The sequence below is a fragment of the Chanos chanos genome, chromosome 1, assembly GCF_902362185.1.
Source record: "Chanos chanos chromosome 1, fChaCha1.1, whole genome shotgun sequence".
Classification (NCBI taxonomy): Eukaryota; Metazoa; Chordata; class Actinopteri; order Gonorynchiformes; family Chanidae; genus Chanos; species Chanos chanos.
In genome coordinates, this window is record NC_044495.1 from 53,047,670 (window position 1) to 53,063,210 (window position 15,541).

Genomic DNA, 15,541 nt, shown 5'->3' on the forward strand with positions numbered 1-15,541 from the left:
TTTTTTACAGCTCCCCATCTTTCCTCCTTCACCATTCTCTCTTGTATCCCCTGTATCTCTCCTTGAGGAATGAACATTTAATAGGCTCAGCTGTTGCCAGCCTGCACCCCAGCTGTTGCCATGACTCAAGAAGCCATCCTTAATCATTAAACAACCACTGCTTCCATTTTGTCGCCTTTTGCATGCCTTTGATATGAATGAAGAATCAGTTTAGGTGGCGGGGTAAAATGTGTAAGGGAGCAGGTAACACCTTGAAATGCAATAAGAACTAGGCATCTGGTGGCCTCGTGTACGTATGATTTTTTTCCCCCCCCCCACCGTTTCTTGTCCTTTTTTTTTTTCATTTTTCTTTTTCCCGTCTCACAAAACTTGTGATAAGTCAACAGAGTAGCCTAGCCTTGTTTCTCAGCAGCATTAATAAGTGAGCCAGGTAAATAAAATAGAAAAAACTTCCATATTATGTTGTATAAATAAGTTCTTCAGTACATTCCGCAGGAATGCATATAGTCATAGTATATTGAATCAGCACAGTTATTGTTGACGGAGTTCAAGAGACCTCCCTGAATTAGTAACAGAATTGATTTCAGCAGGCCCTTGGCCTATGATTCCTTTATGATCCTCACAGTAGTTAAATTGACCACTGTGCTAATGACAGTCAAACCAAGCTCAGCCTGTTTGACCCATGCCATGAGGAAAATCAAGAAATCACACACATTGTTTTGTTACAATTTTTTTTGATGCGCATAGCTCTTGATTTTCAGCTCCTCCAAGGCTTTGAGTTGTGTAAGTATTGTAGCCAGGCAATTGCCTGCCTGTACAATGATTGTCTCCCCTGTTAGGAAGAGCGTGTTTCCTCTCAACAATGGTTTGTCAGTCCTGCTGTGTGACAGCATTGGCTCAGACAGGGTAGACATTGAGACAAGCTCTAACAGCAATCCCACACGGTGTCATGTCAGTTCTTAAAGAACAAATGGGATACAGTATAGAATATGTGCCTTAGACACAGACATATGCTCAGGATTTCTCTGCTTTTCATCTGTCATTATTTCTAATATATGCTGTTACAATTTACAAATGCTAAAAAAAAAAAGAAAAAGAAAAAAAACACTCGTGAGAATTCCCCATAGTTCTCAAACCCAACCCCAGTGGAAAAACAAACTGGCTGAGAGAGTAAGTAGGTCAAGGACATAGGCAGGGGATGATGAGCAATTTGGTGATCAGAGCTCCAGATTCCTGCAGAGTTTCCTTAACTTCCGCAGACCTGCTGGACCAACCCCCACCTTACCCTATCCCTGCCAATGTGATATTTAACATCGCCCATAAACCAAACCTCTCGTAGCTGAGAATCCAAAGATGAAACACACACACAGAAATTAGCACTGACAGAGGTGTACTGCAAAATGCATTTTGATGATGCGGCACTCTCTCCAAGGTGTAATTATGCCATTAATTATACATGGCTCAAATTGTGGATATTTCACTCGCACTCATTAGTTAATTTCTGTAACAATATGCACAACCATGAAGGTCGGTATAAGTCATTTAACTGAAAAACCATACCAAAGGAAATCTATCTTCCCTTTACGTGTGTACCGATTAACACAGCTGATAATGTGGTTTCTCATCTGTTTGCTTGTTCCTCAGGACAAAATGACACAAATACTCCATTCCTGTGTGACACAAATCGTCATAATCAAAAACACATATTTATAAACTGAAATATTTAGATATTAGTCTCAGGCATGATTTTCTTTGATAAGAAGCCCTATGGTGCAATAAATGTCAAAGATTTTATTACTTATCAACTCAGATCAATATCAACTCATGAACAGTTCATAATCAATATAGATATATTGACCGTTGTGGATGTCTTATGGTTGTAGGCAACTGGCAACAGGAAAAAGAGAAAGAATGAACAGTAAATTGCAGCACTTGTCTGTAAGACTTTAAAGGGCAAAAGGATGATATATTAACCAAAAGAAATCTGAAGTACTGCACAGCGACCGGTTCACTTCAACATCACTTAGATAAATGTCAACATCCCACAGTACATCATTAAAGAAAATCTATCAGAGGAATCTAGTCGTATTGCACTTTATGTTACATTCTATCTTTTTGCATTGCTCAGTACCAATTTTACATGCCAACCTATATACCCTACTATTCTAACACCTATATATTCTGTTCTGTACACATCAGTAAAAAAAACAAAAAGAAACAATGCAAATCAGTGCTGTTAATTGGCTATCCAATTAGACGTGAAAGGTGTATGAGTTGAAATTTTCCCAGGGTAATGTTATGCTTGTGTCTAGTTCTGAGTTCAATTTCCACAGATGTAGAGAAGATAATATATTATTCAGCGTGTCATGGATATTATTTTGGTGGAGTGCAAGTTTCATGACATACAGTATCACCATATTCTGCAGCCACCCAGAAAACCAGGTCTTGGTGAAAAAATATATATGTCTAAAATAATAAAATTGGATCCAAAAAAAAAAAAAAAAATCACTGGATTCCATTTTCCTTTTCTTAGGTTAACTTGCCATTTGACTGTTCAAAGCTAAAATATGAATATATTATATAAGTTATAGATAAGTATCAAATATCACTCAATCATGTAAGTTATGATCTAATTTTTTTTTTTTGGATTGTTATTAAAGAAGTACCAGCTCATTTTCCATAATGGCAGCGTGGCTTTTGAATTCCTGATACCGTGTCACCAAACTAGAGCTAGTGTCAACATAACTTTTATTACGAATATCAAATATCACTCAATCATGTAAGTTATGATCTATTTTTTTTTTTGGATTGTTATTAAAGAAGTATCAGTTCATTTTCCATAGTGGTAGCGTGGCTTTTGAATTCCTGATACCGTGTCACCAAACTAGAGCTAGTGTCGACATAACTTTTTATTACGATCAAACCATTAAGGAAATCATACAAAACGATTGCTTTGATTACACATCTGCAAACTGTTTGTCTGGGCAATGTGGGGGATGAACGATGAAAACATCTCATAAGAGCTGAAGTTTTGCAGCCCACGTGAAAGACTGCACACGCACATGCATACACACAGGCACGCACACACGCCTAATTTAATCAAGATGACTTTGCTTTGATTAAACTCTCTCTTGGGAGCTGTCACTGGTCTAGCTTTTTCCCCACCGCAATTCTCCAAGAACATCTGCTGTCAGTTCTCTCTCTCTCTCTCTCTCTCTCTCTCTCTCATTTGTCTGTCGTTCTTTCTTCCACAGGAGACTGTTCAACTCCACTAGTCATGGCAACATGATCCTGTCTTCTGCTGTGCAATGGCTCTGACAGATATTTGTCTGAGCCATTTCCTGTCTATGGCAGAGCTGAGTCTAATGAGGAAATGATTATGACATGCTACTATAACTCACCAATTCATTCTGTTGGCTGCAGTTTCACACAAGTGCTTGGGCGTATTCAACACACGTTGCACAAAAGCCAATATAAATTTCCAAATTTCAGCTTGGATATGTTTTCTGTCGTTTTTTGAGAATGAAACTGCTATGTAAAAACAAAACAAAACAAAACAAAACAAAACAAAAACGACAACGTGTCCACGAAAATGACATCAGTTCTATAGGAATCCATAACCAAGAGCAGACTTGAATTATAGAGGAGGACAGAGGACAATTAATTCCTAACCACATCTCAGTTTATTCAGTATTTCTCTAAAGTTGCAACTCCTATCCTGCTCTAAATTGATAGACTCTCCACCTGTCAAGACATGACCACAGAAGACAGAGTGTGTTTCATTCTCAAGGATCCTTGATCTTAGGAGCTTTCATGTTTGCAAGAACAATTCCTTGTTGTCCCGACTTTGCTCTCTTGACAACGTATGTATTGAAAAAGAGATATCTTTCAAGTGCTTAAGTATTGTTATGTTCTTTTTCTTCAGCATTCTTTTAATATATCATTCAGTCTATCTCATTCCACTCCTGATTGATTGGCTACATCAAATAATAAAGGACTGGATGGTTGTAGAGTGGACAGCAGTCTTTGATATGTCTCAACAGAACAGAGAGCAGTCCATCAATTGCTCTCTCCTTTCACTGACCAGAATGAGCTGTGACTGGTTTCCTCTGAAAACCTTTATTGTTCTTTTTTCTGTCACTGGAAAAAGCACAAGCTAGCTCCACTGCTTGTCCAGTTAAGCAACACACATTAAATTTGCCTGCATTAAAAATTTGCTCAGAGTTAAATCAAACCTGAGAGCATATCATGTGGTTCTATTCCGAGTTAATTTAACACTGGAACATTTACTCAGTACACATCACTCTGCAGTGTTTACAATACACTAGAAAAAGTTTGAAAATACTTTCATATTGAAGAGTATTATTTACAAATGCTGGATGAGGAAAAGAAAAGAAAAGAAAAGAAAAGAAAAGAAAAGAAAAGAAAAGAAAAGGAAAGAAAAGAAAAGAAAAGAAAAGAAAAGCAAAGAAAAAAAGCAAAGAAAATTGACCCCACTTGCTTCAATTCACTAAGAGTGAACACTGAAAAAAAAACAAAAAAACTTGCACAACTTTTCAGGTAATATTCTAGTTTTCAACAAATGTTTTCAGAAACTATGTATCATGAATTTGCCCAAATATCCTCCGTTTTTTAACCAGAAGTCATAACTGCATATTCATAATCCATAATCAGGAGAGAAAATAATTTTTCACACCAGTTTATATTTTAGACAATGTAGAAACATACCATTCAGCTTGGTTTCGTTGGAGCTATGACCTTTCTTTTCAAACCTCATTAAATTTTCTGTTTTCTTTTTTAATTATTTATTTGTTTATTTATTTTCTTACATAAAAGCTGCTCTCTGACAAATGTTCTTTCCATTCTTTAATCTTCCTCTTTGTCATATGCGGCCAATCGGTGGCTAGTATGTCTTTTATTTCCCCCAATCTGTGCTCAAACATGCTGCTTCCAGAGCTATTGAATTAGGACCCATTCACATGCAAACAGGTCGTAATGTCACAACAATATTATTCAAATTTTGCCAAAGCAATTACTCCAAGCAGTTGCAAAACAAGGAAGCAGTGTCTCCTGATCATGGAATGCAATTTCTCATTTAAATGAGAATAGCAGCATCAAGAAATAAAACATAAGCTGCTTAGACATGGAAAATGTTGACTACCTGCAACAGTTTTTACCACTGGCTAATGATTGTAATCTGGGGACTCCTGACTAAAAGCAAAGAAGAAGAAGAGGAAGAAGAAGAGGAGGAGAAGAATGAGGAGGAGGAGGAGGAGGAGGAAGAAGAACAAGAAGAAGAAGAAGAAGAAGAAGAAATGGTCAAATGGTCAAATTTTTGCTAATAAGCTTATTCTTATTTTAATGTAATAGCATGCCTGTTAGCACAACCATTCCAATCTAGCAGTCAAGACTTACAATCCATTTAATAGTTTATAATTGTGTGTGTGAAAGAGAAAGTGAGGGGAGAGCACACACCTGGGACCTTTTTTATATATATATATGAAATATCAGTTTTAATAATCGATATTTTATAAAAACCACCAAGGGTAGTTGTTCATGCTTGTGTTGCCTTAAAATTGGACAGGCCTTCTGTAGGGTTAAGGGTGGGTGTGGGGTGGTGGGGCTTTTGTGGGGAAAAATAACATGGTCAAATATTTACACAAAGCATATAAATATAGAAAATGCTTCCTGGGAACATTTTCAAAGGAAACATTCTGATGGATTTCTTTTCTTTTTTTTTTTTTTTTTCTTTCTTTTGCACTGAAAAAAGACTGATATTTCTTTAGGCATCTCTCTCTCTTCTTGTTGTAAGCATCAATTGTGGCTTTGACCTCAGCGGGTCTCATAGCACACATTTCATATTTGCGTATGACTCTCCCCAAGGAAAAGTGGGGTGGAATTGAATCATAATCTTGCAAAGTTGCTGTAGCAAACAGGAAATCATTTTCAGTGAAATAGCAATATACATCTCTGCTGACATTTTTTTTTTTATAAATATATTTTGCCTCTCACATAGTTCAAAAAAGAGACTCGTGAAAGAATGCCCGTAACTTAAACATCATCATCTTTAGTTGGACAGAAGCTTGACTTGTCCAGGGTGCAAAAATCTGATTAACACTCCCACAATACATATTGTGTTATATCTATCCACCAAAACCATCAATCCCTTGAGCATAATCCACATTGGAACACTGAGTAAATAAAAAGGACATTTATAGGAAAACTGGGGTGGGGTGGGGGGGGGGGGGACTTATGTTCTCGGTAAATCCGGAATCTGGAGAGACACTTCCTCCTGAGAGCATTCCCAGTATTGCTTCTGTACAAATTACAATTTACTGGTTTGCTTTACTTGGCAGACACTCTTATCCAAATGAACTCACGAGAAGTGCATTCATGTTGAATAGAAGAAAATCTGACAATATGTCCTGACCAAGTATAAAAACCACCCGTGTAAAAGTGCCAGTAACAATAATAGTTTGTGAAAGGTTTTTTTTTTTTTTTTTTTTTGGACTTCCCAAATTTGATTAAAAAATAATAATAGCCTACATACCCATGTTTGACATCCTAATATTCAACATGAACGCTGTAGAGATTAAAGAGCACTTCTCTGGATCTAGGCAGATTTCTCAGCATGGGTCTGCTTCTCTTCTGATCTCAGCAGGTAAAGTCTCTCCGACAAGAGTCGTGCTGTGCAATCTTCACCAAAGGCTGTGGAGACAATTCCTCCACCCACCACCAACCCCTGAATTTCTCCCAAAGGCAGCTGCAAGGGGAGATGGCTCACACCGGTGTCCTCTTCATCCTGGAGGAAGACACATTCAATAGGAGGAGATTTCCTTTGTCTCGGCATGGGAGCTTGGAATGGAGGATTGGTAATTAAGCGAGCTGTATATTAATTCAGCTCTTGACAATGTAGCGCAATATTTAAGTGAGAAGAAATTAATACATTTACTAAGATGTTCAGATGAGATTCCCACATAATTATAGCTATCAATTTGTTTAGCCCTACTATTGACATATTATTTGGTCCTTGGTAGAAACATTTATAATGCATTTCACTTGTAACCAATAAATGTGCGCTGAGGCCAAAGTTAAAAAGATTTTCAATATTTTATTTTTTTCTGACATGTAACAGAAGTCTTCAAGATGGTGATGTAAAAACTATGCAGTTACATCATAAAAAAAACAGGTAGAGTCATTGTTCAGATGTGCACAGTTGTCAAAAAACTAAAACTAAAAGATCTTGGTGCTCAGGCATACTGCAGTAGGGTCAAAATATGGGAGATAGGAATGATTATGGATGTGAATGATCAGTCTCTGGAAAAGGTTTTACCTTGTTTTTTTTATTATGTTGGTCACTGGCCCCTGCATGAACTCTATATTAAAATATTCCCTTCATGTTACAAGGTGCAGCATGGAAGACAGTGCCACAGGGTTCCTGCAAGCACCATGCTCAAAACAAGGCCTCAAAGTGTCTGCCTGAGGGGAAGTTAGTATGTGGTGTTACATCTGCTTCCAGCACTCAAGTAAGGCTTTCCAAGGAACAGAGACTCCATACTGTTATTTGCTTTTATTTCATAGAATAAATAAACAAATAATTCATAGAACTCTGTCATTTAGATGATTTTGATGATTATCTTCATCACGATCAGTTGAAACAATGTCATTTTAACACTTTATCCTCTGAAAGTCTGACGCATTTAAATCCAGACATTTACCATCCATACGTCCATACAGAGATAAGCTCTGTTTTTGTCAAACTCTATTTTAATGCGTACACTAAAGATATCTGGCGTTTTCATAGCCATCCATTTCCTTTCTTGAAAAAATGAGAAAAAAAAAGGACTTGATAGAGTCGTAATGAGTGATATTTTTCCCCAACTTTTTGGAGAACTTTTAAAATGAGCTTTGAGGTGTACCAAATTCCTCCCAGGATTCTCTGAGCAGGATGAATATTTATGAGTTCAAATTTGATTGACTCTCGATGTGCATCGCAGATCTGGATGTCAGAATGCAAACATCGGTAAACCACTTCATGAGAGAGCAGCTGAAAACAACGTTCTTTCATCCCGTACACAAATAGTATTCATAGTCAATTAAATCTCAGAACTGTCAATTCCGAAAAGGACATTTTAGAAAGGTAGAAAACTACCGATGATTTAACAGATTTGTAAAGATTTTTTGGTAGCTGTTTTTTTTTTTTTTTTTTTGTATTAATAAGCTAGTAAGCTTATGTTAGCAAAGTAACAAATGCAATTAAAAACAATTAGATGAATTACATATGAGCTTATTCCACTTCATTTTGGGAAATCCTATGACTTTCAAACAAATTTTAAATACTTTTCTGTTAGAATTGTCTGGGATTTTGACATTTTTTTTAACACCGTTTGACAAGACACGTGCAATGAAAGAGAAAAAGGGATGCCTCTGTTTCAATTGCCCAAAGAACAAAGCCACTTGCATAACCACAAACTTTGAGACACTTTCAGAAAATGTGAAACAGCTTGCGTTGAAACACTGGATCGGAGATATGAGGTATCAAGGCGCCGTTAAATAGTGTCTCAAATGGTGAGCCACCTAGAAGCTCTTCAAGTGCTTTTAAATCCATGATCCTGTTGAATTCCTCCACACTCAAATGCCAATATCAGGACCTAGAGATTAGGTCAACATCTGTGGTACTAACCATTAAAACGAGCCTCTGAATATCCATTAAGCCTCTTCACACAAAAGAACGGTGCTTATCTGTTAATCATTTACCGGCTCTAGAAAAAAAAAAAACACTTTAATTGGAAAGTTATCAAATAGCTCTAGTCTCACTGTGCTTCCAAGGAGGCTGTATTGATTTCAGGTTCACAACGCTATTGCAGAAATGCCATCTTGAAGTGAATTTCTCATCAGCTGCTGTCAACGGGTGGTTGAATAGTGATTGATTATTTACTAAGTGGATGAACATTGATCAAACCTCACTCAGGGAGATGAATTTTCCCTTTTCCCAGAAAAAAACAAAACAAAACAATAAAATAAAATAAATAAAATCTGTGAGAACAGATCATACAACAGTACTCCATCACACTTTATAGAAATGTTACTAATTGTTATACTTTGCTCCCTTGGTGAAAGAGCGAAGCCACAAGAGCCAGGTAGTCATTCTTAAGAAAGGCACAAAAGTTAAATGATTTTGCTCAAATTACTTGTCTGCTATTATGACAATCTAAAAGAAAATGATCGGAATTAAGCCTGGAGCGCAGACATCTAAAGCTCGAGTATTTTTAAGTGACCATGTACATCAGCCCCTTCACTGTGTCGTGTGGATAGTAATTGTCACCACATTAGTCAAATGATGCACTACTGAATTCATGTTTAGTAATGCACCATTACCCAGTGAAAAGCTCTTGGCAGCGTGGACACAATAAAAAAAAAAAAAAAAAAGAGAAATGCAGCATTATGTATTCCTTTATCCATCTGCTTCATCAAATGTGCCAGTTGTCGGTTACCACTTTTCCCATCATGTCAAATGTGTGTCCAGCAGAGCTGTCCTCAACCATGGTTATACATGATTGAGAAATAGCAAGGTAATTTTGGCCTCGGTTTCCAGTTTCAGTTGTGATAAAATGTGATGGGAGTGCAAATTAAACCTTCACGCTGAGGTTTTTGACATGGCTGTCCACTGGGTTAACATATTTGCTCAAAAAGCACTGCATTGCCAATAAACACTGTTAAAATCATTCAGGAGTCTTAATATTGTTAAATGCACTATACTCTGTTTGTACTTATTATTCTCAGTAGTTGTACTACACAGAAGAAGTAGTATGTTGGATTTACTTGGGAAAAAATTGTGTGTTTGTGTGTGTGTGTGTGTGTGTGTATATATATATATATATATATATATACACACACACACACACACACACACACACACACACACACACACACACATCAGGGTTTCAATTAGCCAGTAATTACCGTTTTTTGCCTGGTAAAATTAATTAAAGAAGAAAAAATATAAATTAATAACTTGCCAGTCAAAATGTCTGGTAATAATGCTCATACAAGACGTTGCCACAACGCACCGAATTAAGATGCTGCTGCGAAGCCGTCTGTAGGAGGAAAGAGTTACATGGCTTACGGCTTGCAAGATGCAAAGACACACCGCACACATTTCAGTTCAAGTCGGCAGCAAAGGACTTTGCCACAATGAAAAAAAGGGAAAATAAAATGTCACCTAGTAGCCTATAGGCTACATTTAGAGCCATGTGGGCCTAGCCTTGCTTTTAAACAGGCTACGGATGTTACAGGTTACAGAAGTTTCGTAATAGCCTATATTTTAACAGCTAACTTTGAGGTTTTGTTCAATCGTTACTGTTGATTTTGCTTAAATGTTACTCTTCATTACATAGTCAAACTGGTTTGAGGTCATTGTCATTCTTTCATCAATGTATGTGTACATTATATTTGCATTGGAGCACAGACTGTTATTGAAACATGACCGTGTTATTATGTAATGCCAAATCAACACGTTTATTTCGCATGTTTCTAATATGATATTTTGTACTTGGATTTCTGAAGTTAGACTGCAGAGGAGTTTTCCACAAAGCCATAACACATGCAAAGTTTCATGCTATGCTTCCCAGATCCGTCCACCACCAACCTAATGTCGCTTACCAACCAGTGGGAGTTGCTAGTACAGCGACAGGAATATGATTCCCTGTTACCTTCCCACCTGCAAATGTTGCCAGTTCTGTCTGTGTTAGCTTGTAGTATCACTGCTGGGACAAAATCCTTGGTCTCTATGGTGGTGGGCTACCAGCTTTTCACCCGCTAGCTTGATAAACTCTTACACCCTAAATACATACAGTGCTCACTTTCCACCATAAGTGATAGCTGTCCCCACCTAATGGACGACCTCTTTCGTCTTCTTCGCCTTTAATATTGGCTCAGGCTCAGTTTGAAATTCTCACTGGTCACTAAATTTAACCAATTAGTTTTTTTTTTTTTTCTCTCTCTCTGTCTCTCTCTTACAACATGATTGAAACGGCTAGAGATGAATTGTTGAAATGTTGAGATTATATGACTTCTAACAGATTAAATCACATTCAGAGGAGGGACATAAATCAAATGTAAGAAATTAACGAACTGAACTTAAGTAAGTTGAATGACCCTTCATTTCTCTCTCTCTCTCTCTTTCTCTCTCTCTCTCTCTTTAAAAATGTAACAGTAAGGCTAGTAGTAGTAGTAATGGTGTTGGTAGTAGTAGCAATAACAGAGGTAGCGCTGGCATGTATCACAAATATTTGACAATTTTACAATTGTAAACGACACATGGTATCTTGGTTGCCTTATGCAGTCTCTATAATGACAGTAGTTGAATCTGAGTGCCATCAAACACATTACCTACAGTCCTTAACAAGGTAAATATTACCTCAGCATGAGCCACTGCTCGCATTAGACAAAATTAGTTCGGCTGTGTTCCCAGTACGGGCTCAATCCACCTTTTATGATTTACTGGCACATGCATTGGAGTCAGTATTCAGTTAAACAGCCACAGGCCTAGTTTTTAAACCATGGCATGAAAACTATGCCCTAAATCAGAAACCTCTATGAAAAACAAACTGTTATAAGTAAATAAAGGACCTAATAACAATGAACTACAGGTAGATCTATTTTCTTCTGAAATCTCAGAGGATTTCATCTACCGTACCATGATTGGATGTTGAAGATTAGGGCTTGCTCCTTGGACTTGTGTTTGAGCACGTTTTTGATTGCTCTGGTGCAAAATTATTTAGTTTTCTCATGGTGCACTGTTTAGAGTCCCCTGTGATGCATCTCTTAGGTAAATAAACTGTGAAAAGGTTATTGAATGAGGTGATAAATGGTATATGGAAAGAACTATTTTCATAGATGAACTTTCAGTGGCTTCATATTTAGGCATGTCACAACCACTTTTTGATGAATAACACTGAATGTTCCAGCCAGTTGCAGCATATACTTAAAATACACATTAAAACACACACACACACACACACCTGTACTTCCATCTTTGTGAGGACACTCATTGACAGAACCATCACAACTACCATCACAACTAAATACCCAACCCCGACCCTTGCCCTAACCCTAACCTACACCTAATTCTAACCTGAACCCTAAAACCAAATCTTAACAGTCAAACAGCCCTTTGAAGAAATGAGGACCAGCCAAAATGTCCTCACTTTTCCAAAATGTCCTCACTTTTCCAAAATGTCCTCACTCCCAAGGTCTAAAACTCAAGCTGGTCCTCACAAAGATAGCTGTACACACACACACATACACTCACACACACACGCACGCACACACACACACACACACACACTGATTATATAACTTTGTTACCTCAGCAGGTGTTTCTGCAGTTCAATGAATTCAACTTCTGGGGGTCCAACATTTTCATTCAACTAAATACATTGCGTCATATATTTTTTTCCTGCTCGAGGTAGTCTCTCTTACTCTAAGCAACCTCTCCTACTCTATGTAGTTTGTTCCATGCAGGAACGAACTGGGCAATTTCACGTTCTTTCTCTCTCTTTCTCACTCATTAACGACAACCAGAGACAGCGCTGAGGGCTTTACAGTGGGCTTTAGCCATGTGCAAAGCAGTGAGAGGAGGAGGTTCTGTGCCAAATCATTTGCTGCTGCTGCCACCGCCGCTACCACCCCACATCCCACCTCATTGTTGATATTCCGCTGGGCAGTTGGCTTGCAGCTCTGGCTATCACAGAGCTCAGGGTGAATATGAGTATAATGAATGCAATGCCTACAAGCAACAGTAAACCTCACACACACACACACATACACACACACACACACACACACACACACACACACACATGCATGCACACAAGCACGCACAAACAAGAAAACTGAAACCTCTCAGAGGTGGCACTAGGGTCCAAACCTTCATCTTTTGAAGACTCTCCTTATCTTCGGTTGTGCTTGTAGTTTTAGAAATGAAAAACTTTCGCACTGAACACGTTTAGCAGCAAAAAAAAAAGAAAAGAAAAGAAAAAGAAAAAAAAAAAGTGAGACAAAAAAAAGAAAATATAGAAAGAATAAAAGAAAAGAACCCGGTTCATTTTCTGTTCATATTCCTTACATGTCAAAACTTAGGCCATCACTAAACAGACCCAAGTTCATGCAAAGGGCCGATAAGTAACTTTGCCATATCAGCTGTCATAGAACCATATCTTCAAATATTCAGAGACAGAAATCCCTCGTCTTTTATATTTCTTAAACAGCTTCTTGGCTGCCTTCTCAACTCCTCAGTGCTCCAGGTGTTTGTGCATGATACTGCTATGGGATCCAGTAAACGATAGAACAGATCCCAGTGAACTATTGCTGAGCAGTTGATTGAACTGTCAGATCAACTCGCCAGTCTAACAAGAAATTTGACAAGCATGCTTTTTCACTCTCCATTTATCGCCGCGGAAAGCCTGTACCATTTCCTCAAATGTCATAGCCCTCGTCACTGTCATCCACTGCCCTTTCATCAAACCGCTCGGCTCCATTGGTGTTTTGGTTAAACAGATTTTTTAAAATTAAATTTAAATATTTTTCCCACTGATTTTTAATGAAATTTTCAAATGTGGTCAAAATGTACTGTGGTTTCACCCCGCTGAGTTAAGAGTTTAAAGGAGTGGTTTCTATTATTCATTTGTTTTGCAATTTTTGGCGTTAATATTGGGTATATTTTACTGTTAGTAATGGCCGTAGATATTTCTAGTCAGATTTCAAGCATTTCCCAGACTCTACATCAGAGGTGATTACTAAACCAATTGATCATGACATTGATAAGTCAAAATAAATATGACAAGCATCTCATTGTGCAGTTTGTCGCCAAGCTTTTTGAAGAGCCCGTTCTGTGGTATTCAATTATTTTAGGTTAAGTCTTTTCTCTTTTTCAATATCTCCTTTTCTCCTTTTTTTTTTCTTCTAATTTTGCAGTTAACCTAGATACGCTGCAATATTTAGTTCAAAAGCCCTCTAAGTAATGTTTATTGTGCCGATAAACCTATGGGCCACTCCCGCCTTTAACAGCAATACTGATCCACTGGAGGGTTTGCTGCTCCTAAAGCACTTGGAGATCAAGGTCCTACACAGGCTGCTAATGAACAGTGGTTTAGCAATCAAATTACTAATAAGAACCACAGCACATGATGATAAAACTCACTGATATCCAATATTTGTTGCGGGGACATAACAAAACCTAATTATATCACGTGAGTAAACAAGGTTTGTAGATGTGTATATGTTAAAAATAACTAACTCAATAAACAAATAAACAAAATAACAGCACTACAGAACACTGAATTACTGAAACCATTTAAATTCCCAAAGCAAAAGGACCTCAGGACCGAATGCACTACGGAGTACATATCCAGAATCCTGTGCCCTTACATGTAAGTGAAAAAAAAAAAAAAAAAGACACGACTTGTCATGCTGAACAGGACCAGACTTCTTTTCTATTTGGCGATCGCTGTCATCCGCTGGACAGGACCTATCAATGGGCCTGGGGGCGGGAGCAAGGGCGTCAGGGAATTAGACATGTCACAACTCATTAACCTCAGAGCTTAGTGCTTTATCTGTGCGTCTGTGTGTGTCTGAGTCTGTGTGTGTGCGTGCGTGTGGTGGCCTAAGGGCCGTGGTGAATGTTATTGATTCACAGAGGCCTGATCCCCCGTGTCAGGAGGGCAGGGAAGGGAAGGCCTCCGGTGGCACTCACCCTCCATCAGACAGTGAGGAGCACACTGAAACATGCACTCTGTGCCTCGCCTGACCGCGGTTCACATTCTCTGGCTTTAAATCAAGAGAGAATGTTGAGCGAAGTGAAGGAGAGACTACAAAACTGGGTTGTCTGTTATATAATGCATCTTTTTATTAGTTCCCTTTAGGGCATCGTATTCACTAGAAAGACACATGGAACATAAACTGTACATCTAAATAGGCCTTAATGTGGCTTGAAATTACTGCCAGCGCTGATGTATAGCTTTCCACTGCATCTAATATGTGTTAACGTGTAAATGGACTTTTTATTCATATTTTTCATTTTGTGCAGTAAAAAAAACAAAATGTATCGAATGATGCTGCAAAATGGTATAAGAATTTCTACTCCAACCTTGATTAGGTCTTGTTTTGAACACAGACACCATAGACTTTTTTTTTTTTATCAAATTCATAAGTCAATCTTCTCTGGAAATATCCACTCAGAGAGATGTCTGGCTGAGCAGATTTGGAGGAGTAAATGAGAGATTCAGATTATGAGCAGAACTGAAATGCACACCCATGATTGTTTCCCAGACGAGCGTTGGACGTTTGCGTAAATAAGACGCTTAACTTTAACCCCTCAGTGACCTTGTTACCTCTCAGAGGATCTCCTTCAACAGGGTTCATGTGTGTCCATCATAACACAAATAAATGACGATGATAATTAAAAGCATTTCCCCCCCACTTGCACCGCGTTAAAACAGGCGCCGGCGCAAGCTGAAATGGAGATTTCACTTAAGTTCTT